Genomic DNA, 15,063 nt, shown 5'->3' with positions numbered 1-15,063 from the left:
ACAGTGCCAGCAACTTAAAATAACAATAACAGTCAATAAATATTGTAATCCTAAAATAGTAGTTTCTCTTAACAATTTCTTCAGTAATCAGATTAGAATAATAACTTTTTAATTTCATCAATTTCTAATAACCATACAAAAACAGAGCATTGTATTCTCTAAAGTTTCTTGATTCCTTTGTATCATTAGCAACAAATTGTAGACCTTCAGAGCCACAAATGAATAAAAATGTCTGTACAGTTCCAATTTTGGCAAAGGTAACACAAATGCATCATTCCTACTTAAATTACTCTTGACATATGTGTGCATTATCCTACATATAATATACCTTTTATAAAAATTTTTTAGGACTCTAAAAACATACGAAGAATATCTTATGGGCAATATGTTAAGTTTTTTAAAAATTGAAAAAGTTTTGCTAAATCTATTTTTATTTGAAATGATTCTAATTACATGTTTTTGTGCTACCAATAATGGCTTTATGTTAGAATAATACATACCTGCCCAACAAATTATACCATACATTAATCAAAATTCTATCAAGGAGTACAACAGCTGAGGAGTTACATCTTCAGTAACTTTGTTATACAAAAATTCTTTAAGAAATAAAATTTATATATACTTAATCCAATTTCTTTTTTTATTTTATTTATCCTTCCAAGACAGATTCACATCTAAAATTACTCCAGATACATAATCGTATTTACTTGCAGTATAGTTTGGCATGTACAATTTATGTTTGTATAACAGTTTAGATTATGATATTTTATGCCTTATAATATTTTTAGCAGACATTTAACACCTAATTCTCTTAAGGTCTTCTTTAATATTTTTATTTATTTTGTATACTGTTTTAACTTCATAATCTAATGCTGTGTCATCTGCAAATGTTATGTGATTCTACTGTTAAATTTTTCCACTACATAACTAATAAAAAATTTAAATAATAATAACAAATAAAAAATTTCCAAGTACAGAACCCTGTGGGAAACCATACTTAACATTACCTTGAGAACTCATTTCTTCTTCTAATTTGACCTGTAAGTGTCAGATTTCATCTGATTATAAACCATCATAAAAATTAAAAAAAACAACAAAAAACATTTTAAGCCAACTACAGTAAATTATCTAAATCAGAAAAAAATTGAAGTACAATGACTGGCTGGCCTTCTATTTTCCTTATTATGTTTTCATTATGTATTCATAAATATTTAAACCCTTTTTCATCTTCTTACATACTGCAAGAGTTTTTTGTCTTTCTATGAATAGGCTTTCATTGATGTAGATGAATATATCCATAGGGAGACCCATATTTCGCACTGAGAAATCTTGTTTTATTCTTCTCTTTCTCAGTGTCTCTTCCTTGTTGATTTTTCTTGTCAGTTTAGCTAATATTATAGGTAGTGTATTTTCTCTTTGTCCTGGGTGTTGATGACAGTGTGAATTTGCTGACCAGAAATCAGATGATCCAATGCCTGTGCTACTTTTTTAACAACATCTTCATTAGTTTCATAGGATAATTATGTATTTTGATGCAATTTTCCTTAGAGATTTGCTGCAAATCTGAAACCATTCTACTGCAATACTTTGTTTTCATTTTTCAAAATGAGTATTTAGAGATATCGGCTTCTATTTTTCCCAAACATATACTAAGTTGTTTTTCCTGTTGGTTGATTTTCTTAATATAACTTCAATGTCTATACGGCAACGTTCATTGGAGTTGCCTAATTGTAGTTCCATTTTATTATTATCCTCTCTCATATCGTTTAACAAACTGGTAACATCTTTTAACAATAAATCTTCTTTTGCTAGTGACAATTGTATTGTTTTCTCCTATGTACATTCTTGACAATTCCACTTTTTCTTATTTTTTTCTAGATCTTTTATTTCTTCTAACTTCAAATTAACAAATGAAATTGTTGCCGTGAAATTTGTTGTTACAAGCAGCATGATATGTCCAATCCATTTCAACTTCTTAAAGATTTTTTACTCATTTTACACGACATTTTAGAATGACTGATGGAACACAATTCAAACACAACTGTTCACGTTGCTTACTCATACTCTACTGAAAGAAAGAGAAATGTTTTGAAATAAGTTTTTGAAATTTTATTAAACAATTTGGTTTGATTTGTTGTTTCAAATGTAAATAGCAAACGGTTTTTAATGGTTTAATAATTTATTACAAATGGTAACAGAAAAATTATTAAGAGCTGCTTTGTTGATGAAAGTACTATACTGTAATATAAGAAAGAAATTCTGTTATCTAGTTTGATATATATTGTTATTTTTTTAACAACAGTAATTTTTTTCAAAGGCAATACATTTATATAAGTGATTGTACAAAAGGTTGTTGGGGTACGTTTGTACAACTGTTCTTTTTAAGTCCCACAGATATTAACGGCTATTAAATGCACACTGTGTTAGTTTGTCAAGTAATGTTGTATTGTGTACATTTGTATTCATCAGTATTGAACTAATTGGGATTGTAGATGGTATAATCTGTGTTACTTCCGGATTTTCCATCGCTGTTAAATTCAGATGACATGCTTGCATCAAATTTTGCCTTATTAATATGACCTACATCAGTAATCTTTTTCAAAGATTCTGTCAAACTCCTTTACTTTGATTTATCTTAAATCATCATCGCTTCATCTTATGTTCTTTTACGTTACTGGTTTTAAACACCCCTTTGTAACACCAAATGTCAAAGCTATTTATTACATTGTTGTGTTATAATGTAATTGTTTAAAAAGTTTTTTTTACAAATTTGGCATGGTTTGTCACAGAAAATAACAATAGCTAAACTTAATCTTCACCACCAATTGTTATTCATAACTCCAAAATATCTCATTCTTGTATAAACTGTATGTAACTTTTCTCCATATGGTAGCCCTACTCACAATTACCCTATCTATAATATCACCCTACTTAAATTCTGAAAATGTTTAATTTCGCATTATTAAGTGTATAGCTTATAAATGAATGATTTTAATAACCTCATCCACAGCCAGTAAAAACACAAGACACAGGGAAATAGCAGAGTGAAGAAATGCTGTTTTTATATTAAAATTATTATTTTTTTAATTATGCTTACTTCTTTTAAATTATTTTTTTATATTCATGATTGTTTTCGTAGCAATTGCTACTTCATCAGGAAGACATACTTGTAAATAAAAAAAATAATTTAAGAAATCATAACTTTGAATCGTATGAAAAGAAATTTTTTTCCTTTACTTTAGAGATTACATCAATAGATGTCGCTTTCCTATATTTTATGTTAATGATTTTTAACATTTGTACTAACACACTAATCTAATGAAGCAGTGATTGGTATGGAAATTTTCACAACTATACGTAAAAACTGAAAAGCAGTTAGGGGAGTCATTGTTAGAAGGTAGTATTTTATTTTTATAGAGATTTATCAAACTATTAAGAGAAAATATTGCCTTGATACACTTTGCTGATTTACATGACAGAGTGGTACACTCTGCCATGACTTTCATCTAGAAGGTCCTGGGTTTGAATTGCAATTGGGCATGACATTTTTCATATGCTCCAAAACTTCCATTCCATATTCCCATGCACAAGGTTTGAGCTTATGTGATAAATTGATCATCAATGTAAAAAAAAGCACTTGGAAACTTCCTCGAGTAGCCTGCTTATCTTAATAAGATTAAGATTCATAAGATATTTAATAAGATATGCAGAGGCAGACCTAGTTTTTTGAAATTATATATATGATAATCGCTATCCTGGAATTACTATTCTGCAAGTATAGGCAACTGCCAAATAATTATTTATGGTGGTAAGAAAGGCTGCTGGTAAAACATAAGAGGTGCAGTTCTAAACTAAATCTACATCTAGTTTCTGGATTATAATATCTAGTTATTAAAACAGCCCTATAATTGTATATCAGCTGGTGTTTTAGGGGCTGAACACCAAGGAGCATGGATATTTTAAAGAAAAATCAAAAGATTAATTATGCCCTGTGAGATCACAATTCTAACAGTGCAGTCGGGTTAAAGCTTAAGAGCCTGCCTTTGACATCTTTATTAAGGGTATGGCCAGCCCGGTTATGAATAGCCAATAACCAGTTCATCACACAGTTGGCATTGTGGTTAGCATGCTACCTCTATGAACATTAGGTTTTAGATTCAATTTCTGATAAGGTGTCAGCCATTTTGAACCTCTCATTTTATCCATCTTAATTTCCTTCTTAAAATAGTGTGTAAAATCATTATGATGGTTATAACTTTTAATTTCCTCTGGCAGATGTTAAATCGATATTATTTTAGAGGTTGTAGTACCTATATCGATTGTGATCTCTATTCATGTGCTTATGGTGCTTCAAAAAATATTTTGTGTTTGTATACCTAGTAGACTGAAAGAAAAGTTTATTACATCGTTAAAGATGGATCCAAAATATGTGGTGGCACAAGGACAGAAGTAGGTTTGGATTCAGATCAAAGGCACAGATTTCCATTTCTTTGGACCAGTATAAAACTTGCAGACCAAATATTAGTAATAAATTGATTTATTCAGGAAAACATTCAAAGAGGCTATAAAAACATTTCTATTGATACTTTCTCTGTTAGTGAAGCAGCAATGAGAGGCTTATTTCAAAACAGAACAGATTTAGATACTTTGGCCCTATATTCATTATCTCCTGACTTGTGCAAAGAGTAACTTAGGTGCCTTGAGGTCTGACCGTAGTAGTACGCTGAGTAAAGCAGTGCTTGGCAAAAAGCAGACTAAAATCGATTGATTGATATCTTTCAAGGGCCTAACTTAATTGAAAATTTAGTGGAATGCCACAGGTGCTTGGAATGTAAAGTGCCCTTGATCCCCTGACCTCTTACTGTTTATTAATGACCTGTCTCAAGATAATGAACCATTCATTGTTATCCTCTTCACAGATGATACAACTGTGTGTACGTATGTATGTATATATTACAATATACAGTATATTACATATACTGAAAAAATTTTTTTAAAAGGTCTAGAAAATTCTACATTAGCTGTTTAAAAAATTATTATTAAATGAATTGCAACAACCTAACATTAAATGCGACTAAAATCATTATATTGTGCTTCTCAGATAGACATAATGACGCTGTTCAGGTGGAAAGGTGTCCCATTACTAACAATATTATTTCTGTTCCCTGTAAAGTAATATTTCTGGGTGTTTTATTAGATGACAAATTCTCTTGGTATGATTAAATTGATTTCATTTGCAACAAAATTAAACTCTAGTGTTTTACTTACGAGCGCCTTAATAAAACTTTAACCTGTTATCATTAAATATTAATGTTACTATAATATAATATCCTGTCTGAAACATATCAGCTCTTAGAACTTTCTCTCAAAAATCAGAATGAATTTTCAAGATAAAAAAATGTGCTTTCAGGTCAATGTTTGGTGCCTATAAGTTTGTATCATATTGACCGATATTTAGAAAATTAAAAATGTTAATTTATCCTTTTGTTTATATTTATGAATATCCAACCTTTGCTAAAAAAATAGTCACTTATTCTTAAAAAATAACAATAATCACATTAACTAAACCAAACAATGGAACTATTTTGATATGACTCATCTCAATAGTGACATGAATGTACAAGTAAATCATACGAATTCTTGAGTAAAGAAAAGAAAGGTTGTTCATCTACTAGTCTTTTGATTTCAGTGAACTAAACAAGGAGAAAAAATATGAGATCAAGAGAAGCCTGTTGATATATAACAAGAAATAAACATTATATTTTATTCATTATTATTTACTAAAATAAATACAAAAAATTAAACTAAGAATTAAACTCTCATATAAATGTCTGAGTACTCGGTTCAAAAACAAACGGAAATAAGTAAGAAAAGAAAATAACAGCTGTTTACATTTAATGATAATTATTATATCCACTTTGATTTGATACTGTTTACTGAAGAAATAAAAATTATTTATTTTAATAATGTATATCATTAAACAATTACAATATTTTTAACAAAATTGTTGCAAATATTATGCATTTCTATCTGCATTGCAGCTAAATATTTTTTTTTTGTCAGTTTTATTTTACAGGTTTGTAGAGTACATTCTACGTTACGTATTCTTATAATTATATCTTATTCAGGGAAATAAATTGAAATTATCAATAAATTTGAGATATAACATTTTTATTATTCTTAGTAATATCAAACAATATATATTTTTTTTAATAAGTTCATAAAATCCCTGTAAAAAGTGAAAAATAATTATTTTTTCATTTCAATTTTTAAAGGTCGGCAACAAATTAAAAACAATACTACAGCTAACTTAAAAAAAAATTAAGAAAAATCAAAAAGTATTATTTTTAATTCTTTTTTTTTAGGCTTTTAGGGGCATCGACTACTTTGGTCATTAGCCCCATCGCACTTTAAAAAATAAAAAAAAGGTTCAGTAATTCACATTCCCATGAATCAAAGATGTTCAAAATTTAACATTCGTCTGTAAATTCAAAATCCAAAAAATTACTTCCTAGGCTTTCCTTTCGGCCATCCTTTCTTGCGTTTTTCCATTCTGCGAACGGCCTCAACTTCCGATGACAGTGTGTCTGAGGCCTCGGACATGGCATCATCTTCTCTTTCTGATGCCAATGACGTTCGCCGGCTTACATCAAGTGATGAAAGTTTCATTGGTACTGTTAGCATCGTTGCTATAGAATCTAAACTAGCAAGCGACTCACTTTCCGCGGCTGATGAGCTGGATTCTATCTCTAATGCAGTGCTGGGTCCAGCTGAAATAGATGCTCTCGCTGAAGCTGTTCTTTGAGCTTTTGGAGGCCCATTTTTGCAGTTTGTATATCGACTGCGTCTGGTTCTTTCTCAATAACGACTTGCACCTCCATTTCGGTAGACTCGGATTTTCTTGTCACAATTTCCTTCGGCTTGTGACTTACTCGACGGAGTGATCTTTTCATCTTTTTCAGACAAATCAAGATTTTTATTTACTACTTCAAGTGATGGTGTTATGATCGCAGGTTTGGCTAGTTTTTTATGCTGCGCTGGTACGTTTCTTTTATCAACGGTGTCAATCCGGGATTGAGCCTTCTCTTGTTTAGATGGTTCTGTGCGATGAGTCGACTCTATCTTTGCATCAATGATTTTTTCTATCATTCTTGCAAGAGTTGGTGCCATTGTATTAAGCAACTGCTCCACATTAATTTTTGATGAAGGAGGGGCAGCAGCTGCTTCAGCATAAGTGGTCGATTGTCGAGGTGTTCGTTGACTAACAATTTTCTTCGCTTCAGGATAACTAACCTTCTGAAGCGTTTTAACATCCTGAATGGCCGTTTCAGATTTATATACTGGGCAATTCCTGGATCGGCAGTTATGGTGCCCTTTACAATTAGTACAGATTGGAGGGTCTTTACATGGTTCACCCTCATGTATCTTAATTCCACATATGCAAATTTCCTGCGCTTCACATCTAGCTGCAGTGTGTCCGAAACGTTGACACTTGAAACATCGCATAGGCTGCGGAATAAATGCACGTACATAAACCGATGTATGCCAGCACGCACCTTTTCAGGAAGGGTAGGCCTGTTAAATGTAAACTACATGGGAGGCCGAAGGAAGGACTTCACCATTTCTTCTCATTGTTAGTCTGCGATACTGAATCACTCCTTGACTCTACATTTCCTGTACTATTTCTTCTTCTGGACGGTTCCGAAGATCGTGGCAAACAACGACTCCTCTTGATGTATTAAGGGTGCTATGCGGTTGCACTGATACCGCAAATTCACCGATCTTCTTCAATGCCTGGACTTTTTGACTTTGACTGTCGTTGATAGTTTCAACGTGCAATCCGTTAAAAGTCTTCCGGATTTCTTTAACAGAACCACCAGCACAATTAGCTATTTCTCTTGCGATTAAGAATGGACTAACTTTTTGAAAGTTTCCATTCTCCTTGGTAATAATTAAAAATCTTGGCTTAGGTACACTATAGCCAAACAAGCTTTTCCGTAAGTCTTTAATGATTCTATCAGCATCTTTCTTGATTTTGTCACACTCTTTACTCTCGTTCCTCTTCGCTTGTGGCGAATCGGAGGTTTCTAAACGAGGGTGTTTACGTGCACCCTCTGCCACGTTAGTCGGTTCAAGAATATTCATGAACATTTATTCCTTCTGTAGCAAGGCTAGCCGCCGGGGTACACCCCCACTCTTGGGCTACTAACCTTGGAGGTCCGATCCGGTACTCCGGTGGAACCGGCATATGTCCTGGCAGAGAGCGGATGCGCAGTCTCTGCACTGACTCCAGGCTCCTACTCACCGACGCTTTCAGAGCTCCCGTGCACCGACATACATGGGCACCATTGCTACATGCTTGCCATCGCAGGGAGCATGTGGACAACGGAAGGGTCTCCGTTACACCTGCAATAACATTGACCCTGGCCGCCACATCGCCAGCTCTAAATTTGGTATGTGTCCGTTTCCTAATCATTTAATTGTTCATATCCTGCAGGTAGCCGAAAAGTCCCATCCATCTGGTGACCTGAAGATGGAAACGGGTCAAAAAGAGTAATATATCCGAGGAATTTACTCGGAGCCCCGTTAGCCAGCTATAAGTATTGTACATAAGTACAGCTGTTGCCGCCCTGGACGTGGAACATAGATGTTGTGTTCCGGACGTGGGAATTACCTACCTCAGGGCACTATTATTATTATTATTTTTAATTTAGTTAAATGCTTAGTTTAATTTTTCTTTAAAATACAGAAAAGCTTACAAAAAACGCTGCCGTATGAAACAAAATCCATTCACAAGAACAGAAAGGCGAACTACTAAGTGAAAGGAAAACTACCAACTAGCGTGAAATTAGGCTTTCTGATTAACAGAGACATGAATAACTTTTTACCATTAATTTTTAGACTAATTTTCTTAAATTTTCACAAGAATATGATTTGAATATCAAAATAGTACAGGCCTATAAATCATTACCCTAGATGACGAAAAGGTTTTTCAGTATATTTAGCATTTTAACTGTATTTATTTTTTAAATTATATTTTACTTTACCTTGTTCAGTTTTATTTGAAATTTATATAGGCCTAAAAAAATGCACTCTTATAAAAAAGTCGGTCACAAGAAATGCAAAGGCATCATTCGTTTTGCCAAAAATATTTAAAAGGAATGGAAATAAACGGCGTATATTGTTAATGAAAGCCAAAGCTCTTGCAGAGTACGTATTATCAACTATCTTATATACCCTGAGTTTTCTGACGTATTTTCTTAAATTTTCAACTAACATATTTTGGCTATCGGTATCATATTCATATTATTTATCATTAAGATATGATAAATCGACGCTCACCAACGGCAACCAAAAATATATTTATCTTATCTGTGTAATATATTTTACACGGAATAAAAAAAATATATATTCCACATATGTTATAAAGAAATACTTAGAAGGGGACCATCAGCGAGTCAATATAAAAAAAAGTATCGAATTTATTCCATTTGGTAAAAAGAAAGGGTTGGGGTACCTTAATATAATACATATGGGTTAAAATGAAACCGTTCGTTGAAGTATGTTAAAAGATTGATCAAAATCTGTAAACTACAACCAAAGGGGCTTCCATTTTAGATTAGGGTTGAATTAAATCTCCGGAGCTAACATTACTTCAGCAGAACAATGTCTCGTCACCAATGTTGGGTGTCGTATTATCGACACGATCTTAAAAAATGAATGAATATTAATTTTATTTTTGGCAAAATAAAACGAATAAACCTCACTATTAATAAATTTTACAAATCTTTTCTCAATCGTTGTAATGTTCTAAAGAACACTTTTTTATCGATTTTTATGTCGTTCCGATTATTGTAACCGTGATAGTCACATGCATATTTATAATTAAAATTTATTTTATTTATTCAGCAGAAAATATCCAGAATACGATTATAACTCAATAACTACTAAAAAAACTCTCCATTCAAAGAAACAAAATTCTTGTTATATGATAATATATTTCAAAGCGGTTGAAATGTTTTACTTATGACGATCAGGAGATTCGCTACTAAAGAGTTATGCGATTTGTGATGTTGCGCCCACAAGCATATTTAAGCGGCATTGTTCAGTGGATACACCATTTATATAGTGTTGGTCTCAAAGCGACCACTGTCAAGGTCAAAGTACGTAAAATCTGGTAGTTAATAAATTACCGGACAACTCTGTAAGTTAAGGTCATTAACCTGCCGAAATCAATACCCTATTTTGAAACAGATGTTCGAGCCCTAATATTCTTTTAGTAAAAAGCAATCTTTAAGCTAACCGCTACAAATTATAATTTGTTTACAGGAAACATTTAGTATGTATTTTACTAACGATTCAGAAAAAGGAACAACAGACTTTCATAAATTTACCGGTTTAAACATAAAGTTCATTAATTACCCTTCCAACGCCTTTTAAAATATTTATAAAAATAAAACTTTAACTTATTTTACATAATTAACCCTTAAATAACAACAGAATTGATAAAAACTACATTGTTTGAAATTTATTGGGGATGGGATGATTTAAACAAAAATAATAATTCTACATTTTGTTCATTAATTATATAAAAAAAAAAATAAATAAATAAATACATAAGAATAAAAGTACTTTTCAGACATATTTATAGCAATATGACACTTCCTAACTCTGTCTCCCAACCATTGATGGATTTTTCAAAAACGACATCAATGTTCCATATGTAGAAACCATTTTACAAAATGCTAATCCTTTACATCAATCTTTTTGTGTGTTATTATATGAAATGGAATCAACATAACACATATGAACTTTTAAAAGCAGATTTATCTCACATCCCAACATTTCACGGTCCCTGAATCAGAAAAATATGTAGACTTTGACAGATCATTTCTAAAATTACAGTGTCAATTTTTTCCTCTAAATATTGTATAATAGTTTAGAAATAAACTTCAACCTCAGTCTGAAAAATTCATTTTTCTAGTTTGTTCAAAACAATCCCGTTTAATTAAATCCTTGTTCGTTTGTCATTACTCTAAGATACTCTGTGCAGACAAACATTTTTGTAAAATTAGGTAATTTTTCTCACTTTAAGATTTTTTTCTTGTGAACTAAATGTGCTTTCTTATTATTTATATTCAAAAGGATTTCATTATCTATTTTCTCATAATTGTTTCTTATATTCTGCAACAATCTTCAGATATTAACTAAACTCTTTTTAAATTTAGATTAAAGATTTTCTTGCGTTATTAAATGTAGAGTCTAATAGAATCACACTCTACAATGGAGAAATAAGAAAAATTTTAATTCTTATACAATTGTTGCTTAACAAAATTAAAATTGATAAAACATTTAAATTACTGATTTATAAATGAACTACTTACAAAAAATTGAAAGGAACTACAGAAGAAAACATTCCAGTATTTTGAAAGTACATAAATTAATATTATCAATTTTAATCATTTTAAACTTTTATCTAGTTTTTTAATTCATCAAAATTAAATCTTACTTGCATAACCTAATTGATCCAAGGTCGAGTGAAAAATATACCACATTTCATTCAAACTATTGAAGAAATAGTATTTGAAAAGATATTAGATGGAGTTATAAACAGTTACATGGTAAATGATGTCAAATGTGCCTCTTTTGCCTGAGTGAATGTGGTTAATATTCACGAAAGGTTGGTTGTCAAGTAAAACAAACAAATAGATAACAATTAATGCTAATAATTTAATTGCCAAAATATTTTATGAAGAATTATTTTTAAGATGTTATGTTAAAGACATAAACCAAGATTTAAAATACTTTTCTTTCATTTTAAAACCATAAATCATCCAATGATTTACAATTAGAAAAAAATTGGGCAAAAATAATTGATATCGGCACACAGATAAATTTTGTCTTTATGATAAAATGCACCATTAATCTGAGAATTAAAAAAAAATATTGATAACATATAAGAAATACAAAGGAAAGTCTTTTAGACATGTAATCAACTTAATTTTTGGAGGTCAAATATATTAAGAGAATTAAATTGAAATCATTAGGACCTGTTTGTAGAAATGTATTTTTTACAAAATATTAGATGTAATAAAAGAATTAAGAATTATATTTATAATTTAAAGTAAAAATTTGTTAGAATTACTTAGGCTCATCTATTTCCTTCACTCAAATGAACTGAATTAACAAATATTTTTGACTTCACTCTGTTCACCCATTATACAAAAACGGTAACACTGGCTTTTATTAAAGTTATCGGATGAATTTTTCTTATTCCTTCAATCTTTCTTTGCTCATAATCTATTTTTTCATAAACTGAAAAACAAAAATTATCCCATAAAACGTGAAATGATTTCAATAGAAATCTGTCTTTTTATTTTTATAATTACCAACCATTCTTGTCTAAACATCTATCTTTTATATTTACTTCCAAGAGCAAAGAGTTACGTAAGAAAAAATAATTTATAAATATTTAATCCTGAGTCAATTTACTAATTTATTAAATTAATGTTGAAATCTCTTAAGAAAAAATTTCAGAGGAAAAAATTAAAGATATAAATATAACATCAATTGTAATTAGAGTATTATTATTTCACTTAGAATGATTTTGTTTGTGACTAAATCAAACCGCAATACTTTTGTTTGAAGCATTTTAATGAAGACAAGCTTAGAGCTTTTCATCATTAAAGTTATTAAATATGTATTTTGCTTATGTACATTTCTGTCTTAAGTATAATATCTCTTTGGATTCCTTCAAAAATTCAAAGTTTTAATTCTTTGCAAAAATGGATAATCAGATCAATAGTATGAAACATGAATACTGATATTTAGAAAATTAAAAACATTAACTTATCATTGTGTTTATTTTTATGAATGTGGAATCTTTGCTAAAAAGAATAGTCACTTATTCTTAAAAAAGTAACAATATCCTCTTTTATTAAACCAGACAATATATTACTTTCATGCAACTCGACACAATACTTTGGCTTATGAGAAAGGAGGGGTCTTAATATGCTTTCACTGCCATTTTTAATAAATTACTGAATCATTTTAAAAAAAAACTTTTCACCAATTTACTTAAATACAATCAAATAATTTTCTTTTATAGAAACAGTATTATTCAGTTGATATATTTTTAAATAATACTAATTAAACTAATTTTAAAGAATTCTGAATCTTGTGCACACACTTAATGTTTGCATAAATATGTGTAATATGTATTACACATAAATATATAAATATGTATAATAATAATAATAATTTTTTTTTCTTTATATTTGATTGTGCAGTATATTAGGAAAAGAATTTTCTACAAGCTGTAATATATCGAGTAGGGTGTGGCTGTTCAGCTGGTACAAAATTAAGGAGTGGATCCTTGGATTATACAACATTGAGTAAAATCAATTCAGTGATGTAGATTAGATTCTAGATATGATGACAACCCACGGACCGATATTAAAAAAGAAAAAGGAAAAACTATACAGTAACATAGGTTTAAATTTCAAAGTCAAATTGCTGATCAGAAACAAAAAAACAAATTCTTGCTTTAAACCAAGATAAGCTAGCTGAATTACTGATTGCTTTGTAATGATATAATGGAGGTATTGTGATAGAAATCCACCAGCTGGATCACCATGAGAACAATATATATATACATATTAATTCATTCATTAAAAAACCATGGAAGTAATCATTCTCAGAAGCAAGTTCTTGACTGTGATGTGTCATAATAAATTTAAATTTATTTTTTAATGGTTAATTAAGTTGTAATTTTATACTGAAAACATTTCATACAAGATTTGGCATTGCATACATCAACTAAAACATTTCTCAGGATTTACTTAATTACAGAAGAAGAGAAGCCAATTGCATATTTAAGGAGATTATTATTTAGTTGTGAAGAAAGAAAGGTGATTGTCCCTTTGGAATATTTCCAAGAATAAGTTAAAGAGAGAAAAAACGAAGAAAGCATAAGCAGAAACTGGAAGAGGGTGTGTGTATGTCTATACATATGTGTGAAATTCTTCTTTTTATGTACGGGTTTAAAAAATAAAACAATAAACTTAAATAAAATAGAGAACTGAAGAATGAGGTTTTTGATTGGCCACACCCATTCTAAAAAAAATACCAAGAGGTTCCTATAGGTACAGTGATCTCCTAAGGCTCTCCTTTAAGTTTTTGCAAGTCACTCCTTTCATATTCCTTTTATCAATACATATACAAAATGTTTTATTATTCTAAATTATACATCAATATCCATTCAAAAACAACATACTTTTCCACATCAGTTATCTTCATTATATAAAACATAAAAGTAATACAAATTTTTTTTCTCTAATATTAATGGTGTTTTAAAGCTCTCTTACGCATGATAATGTAAAATTACTTTATTCTCTCATTAAAAATACAAAAAAAAATTAAGTACAATCATTATTTTTCCACTTAAGTCATGAAACTGAATACTTTTCCTTAGGCCTTTAAATGTTTATCAGTCTAGTTAACTATATTGTTCGAAACAACTTAAAGCTGTTTTATAATTTATAAATAATGTCAGTGATTGTAGCTACTACTTAATAATAGCGGTAGAATTTTTTTTCATAGATAGCACTGAAGGATCTGAGTTAGGAATAAACGAGGTAAATTTTCAACTAAAAATCTTCTTTCTTCTTTCATTAAGATATCAACTTACAAACTGCCATAGCATTCTTAAAGTAATGAAAATTAATATGACGATTTCAATAATGACAAAACCAGTCACCAAATCCAAGATGGCACATGTTGTTATATGTGAAACCAAATATTCGTAATGAATAATTTCAATTTCTCTTGAAAAACATCTGTTATAAGTACAGAAAAAGAGCTATGCAAAACTGTTACTGAAATATTCATGAAAAAAAAATTGTTTAAGAATGAATTTCAGAAAATAAAAATCTATTTGTGTATTCTGATCGTTAACGGTTATTATTAATAGATAACGTAACATTAATAGTTAAAATATGAAAGAAAACATAAATTAATATTAAAGAAGCGTGAACAAAATAAATATATCTTTTATTCTGATCA

The sequence above is a fragment of the Lycorma delicatula genome, chromosome 9 (genome assembly GCF_047948215.1).
Source record: "Lycorma delicatula isolate Av1 chromosome 9, ASM4794821v1, whole genome shotgun sequence".
Taxonomy (NCBI): Eukaryota; Metazoa; Arthropoda; class Insecta; order Hemiptera; family Fulgoridae; genus Lycorma; species Lycorma delicatula.
Note: the sequence above shows the minus strand (reverse complement) of the source record.